The 4,232-nt window shown below is 40.8% G+C and overlaps 1 long non-coding RNA gene across 1 annotated transcript; it reads right to left on the bottom strand.

The window, feature by feature from the left end:
- Positions 1-870: 870 nt before the first annotated feature.
- LOC113036653 (uncharacterized) lies at positions 871-3,499 on the bottom strand. Its single transcript, XR_003274472.1, has 3 exons — positions 3,384-3,499; positions 3,226-3,295; positions 871-3,122 (listed from the first exon to the last, which is right to left on the bottom strand). It is a non-coding gene; the product is annotated as an uncharacterized LOC113036653 (long non-coding RNA).
- Between the last annotated feature and the right edge of the window lie 733 nt (positions 3,500-4,232).

Here is a 4,232-nt window from a genome sequence, read left to right as displayed (position 1 = left end):
GAAAGCCATGCCATTAGGCCATTATGCTCGAACTCTGTTTGCTAGAACATAATGTTTATGAAGCAAACATTTACGCTTCTTGCTTTGTGATAAGTGAGGTGTGCTGTTCAATCATACACTGTGTGTGCTCAGCGATACAAAACACTCTTGAAATGGCACTTTGATCCTGACTCCTGAACAGTTCTACATTTAGTATTATGTGAGAAAAAAAAAGTGAAGTGTGCATTTTATACGCAAATGTCAAAGTAAACTGAAGTTGTGGTTTTTAGTGAAACATTATCTCGACCGTCACTCTCAGGATTGTACACTTTCAACAGTGTGCATGTTCTACATTAGATTTTGGCTCAAAGCACTGCTTTCACAAAGCCCAGCCTCACAGTACTGCAAAGCAAACTTCATTACAAAAAAGCTCCTTATGCATGTGCCATGTGTAGATTCGCTGTCACTACTGTCCCTGCAGCCCACAAGTGATGAGAGGGCCCCCTAAAGCCTATCTGATCTCTTAAAGCCTTCTGTGATCAGAAGGGGCCTCCCGAACTTATTTACAGATTTGCGCTGCGCAGTCAGACTCACATGCCGTGCCTAGAGCCATCCTCCATGTATGACAAATGAACTTCCATTTGAATGTGAAATACTTTCAATTATTCAACAAGAGTGTACTGCTTAACATTTAATCCTAAATGATATACTTGAAAAGCATTCGGGACAAAAGCCTTGCGGTAGATCGGTGAACGGTTCAGGGTGTATCCTACCTCTCGGCTTTGGATGGTTGGATAAGTTGAAGAAAATGAATGAATGGTTGAATGGATTCAGCATAAGAGAGGATTTATTTCGATATTGCCAAATCACAATGACAGTCATTAAAGTGCCTCGACTTTATACTGTAGGTAAAGACCATATTATATTTTGGAGAAAACCTCAGCAATCAAGCGACCCCTGTGAGCAAGCACTTCGCAACAGTGGGAAAGTGCTTACTTTTACAGGAAGAAGCCTACGGCAGAACCAGGCTCAAGGGGGGCAGCCATCTGCTGTGAACAGTAGGGGGGTGAGGGGAAAGGAAAAAGAAAAGAAAAGGTAGCAGGACAATACATAGACAAAGGGACCCAGTTAGTCATTACGAATGAAAAGAGAACTCAAAGAGCTCATCAGCTCTTTAACATCAAATAAAGAACTCGTCTTTTTCCTTTTTTAGCCTTTTGTGGTGTCACGCTCTAGACCGACAGTTAGTCTATGACATTTCCTGAGGGACAAAAATAATCTTTCATAAAAATATTATCTTGATGTAATTTTGGAAATATTGTGCTGTTAAATAATTTAACATTTTAACATTAACTGGTTTATCAATAAAGAATTTTTGATTTAAAGGTGTTTGATTAAAATCTGCTGCTTTTCTACTTTCACCGTGATCGGGGTTCTGTGGACAGCTGGTCACTGCAGACATTTGTTGTCGCTGCTGCAAAATGAATGTGAGAACAGACCAACGAGAATTTCTGAGGAATTTTTATGATTTAAAAGTTCTTTGGTCCTCACAGATGCATTGATGAAAAGTTGCTTATCTTTGATGTTAAAGGGACAACAAATATTTCTAACAGTAGAAGTCCAATCACTTTCTTTTAACATTAGTAGTTTCAGAGATCAAGTTTGTCCTCAGCGAGTAAACTATGTCTGACTTTCTGTCACCTGTAAAATAAATACGCTGCACCAGATTTTCGCTTTAACCTTTCCTTTTTTTACAAAGCTGAATGGCCAAGGTGCTCTTTCATCACATCTGCATTTCATTACATAGCCGTGCTTGTATTTTGTTGTTCCTCTATATAAGATAAAGCTACATTCTGAGTTAATTACCCACACAGTGTGTGCATCCACACATGGGCTGTACTTAAATGCACCATGTGTTGGAAAGCTGTTGTCTTACTCCATGTGTTTTAGCTTTAAGTGTTTAACCACATACTCCTCTTCCCTGGGCTCTTTTCCCCTTTTGCCTGCCTTAGTCTCAGGATAAACTAAGACTTGTTTTGAAGAATAAGCAGACTTTGAATTGCTGTTAGCTGAGTCTGACAGGTTTTGCTGAGTTAATTGATGATGTATTTTTAAAACTGTAGATTGTGGCAGCCAACAAGGAGATTTCAACACTGTGCTAGTGCAAGTTCTTGTTAACCATTGCTTACATAAATACCTTTGGACAACCTGTGCTTCTTCAAACTTGCGTGCTTTTTTATCGTCTGATAAGAATACAGTAGCACGCTTTCTGGCACTGTCTCTCTTCACAGATTGGTAATCTAATCTATCTGCATGCCCTGTCTCTCTCCCTGCGTCTGTCAGTTGGCTTTAGGTGCACTGAGTTACCTGAGGAAGGTCACAGCTGTTTGTTCACACCCACAGTCACAAACATTCCTTTTAGCCAATGTTCAAGAACAAATTATACTACATAGGTCATGTGCGTACATAGTATTCACCTGACAAATTTTTTGTCAGGTGAATAAGACACCTTATTCACCTGACAAAACAAACTTAAATGTGCCCATTTAAGTTTGTTTCACCATGAGTATTTAAATAAATGACCCACATTGAGCTGAGATCAATCAATATCGCACAGAGAACAGTTCAGCTGTTTTTGCCACTGCAGCAGTGCTCCTCTACTGCAGTGGTTCTCAAACTGTGGTACGCGTACCACTAGTAGTACTTGGGCTCTCTCTGGTGGTACGCAGGAAATCTCCAATTTTTTTTAAGATTAAATAATATACTACTATACTATATACTATCATGGAAGCATGCAAAGATGACACGAGAGTTCCCGAGGCTCTTCTGGGAACCGGAGTCAACCAGAAAACGGCTCCCTGAGCGTGAGTCCTCTATGAAGAGCAGCCTTTCCTTATCGCCGCTACAGAGCACTGGCGGGCTCATTTCCCTGGGCCTTAAAACTGCAAAGGTGGCACGGCACTGTCACACTGATGGTAAAAACACAGCCCTTTTCCGTGGTGCTGCCGTGCCCTGATCCCAGCCACCATCGATGAGTCGAAGGCCCCCGGGAGAATCGGTGGAGGTGTGGGAGATGCCGTCGGTGAGTCGGGAACTGTCGCCTGGATGCCAGTACAGTTGTTATTATTATCACTCGTTACATCCTGTTTATGACAGTTAAAATAAATAACATTCAAATAAGAAATACTACTATACCACATAAGGGTGGTACTTCATGAGCCATATATTTTATGAGGTGGTACTCACTGTGAAAAGTTTGAGAACCACTCTCTACTGCAACAAAGACAGCTTGTAGTCTTTTCACTCTTTAATCATTCTGAGAACTCATTAGAGACAATTCTGATGTTTTCAAACAGGAAAAAAGAGAAATGAAGACACATTAAGACTATTTACACAATGCTTACCCTTACAGATGGCAGCACTGAAGGTCACCCCCAGGGATCAGACCTCACACATATCAGAATAAGGCACAGAAAACAGCAGATCAAGTTGAGCTCCCGTATCATTTTTCCTGTGCCGGACATCATGAGCAGGAAAGCTCTGAAGGAACATTCTTCTTATACATAAACAAGGCTAAGTCTGTAAATGAATAAGTCAAGTTAATTCATTTAGAGACACATAAGGTTATACAAAGTCATTTAGATCAGCCAGTTAGAATGTCCTGACTGGAGGTTGATGTCATAGAATATTTCTGACCTTGTACAGCTTATTAAAATGTAACCATTATAAGCAAATTTCTTTCTTATGTACATTTTAAAAAATCAGGGCTTTAATAGGTCTGTTGTGTCTTATATTTTTAAAAAGAACAAGTATAAATAGATGATTTTCCTCTGCAGCACTCCATTTAGGGGACAGAGTCTCTCTAACCATTGGTCAGAATGTCACAGTGGGGTTCAAGTTAGAGAGCTGGATGAGATACGAGGTCCTAGAAGGGCAGCCAACCTGTAGACTAAAAACATAGGCAGAATCCAATCTTCCCACAGGACAGTTGCAGGGAACATCCAGGTCTGGGCAGTACAAACCAGACTGAACAAGTGAGAGGTCTGATTTGCTGAGATCAACACTCCCTTCTTGTAACGCCTCCCTTTCCCAGCTCCTTTGCACAGTCTTGCTTTAGAAGTCATATGATACTGTATGGCACAGCGTTCAGAATTTTCTCTTTCACCAGCCCACCCTCTCTCCATGTCTCGTTTTCTACCTCCTACTCCATGCTTGTTCACTAGCTCTTTTGTGTAGATAATGACATGGGCCTA

This window comes from Astatotilapia calliptera, chromosome 14 (genome assembly GCF_900246225.1).
Source record: "Astatotilapia calliptera chromosome 14, fAstCal1.2, whole genome shotgun sequence".
In the NCBI taxonomy this organism is placed as follows: Eukaryota; Metazoa; Chordata; class Actinopteri; order Cichliformes; family Cichlidae; genus Astatotilapia; species Astatotilapia calliptera.
The sequence above is the reverse complement of the archived record's forward strand: the minus strand, read 5'-3'. Positions and strand labels throughout refer to the sequence as shown.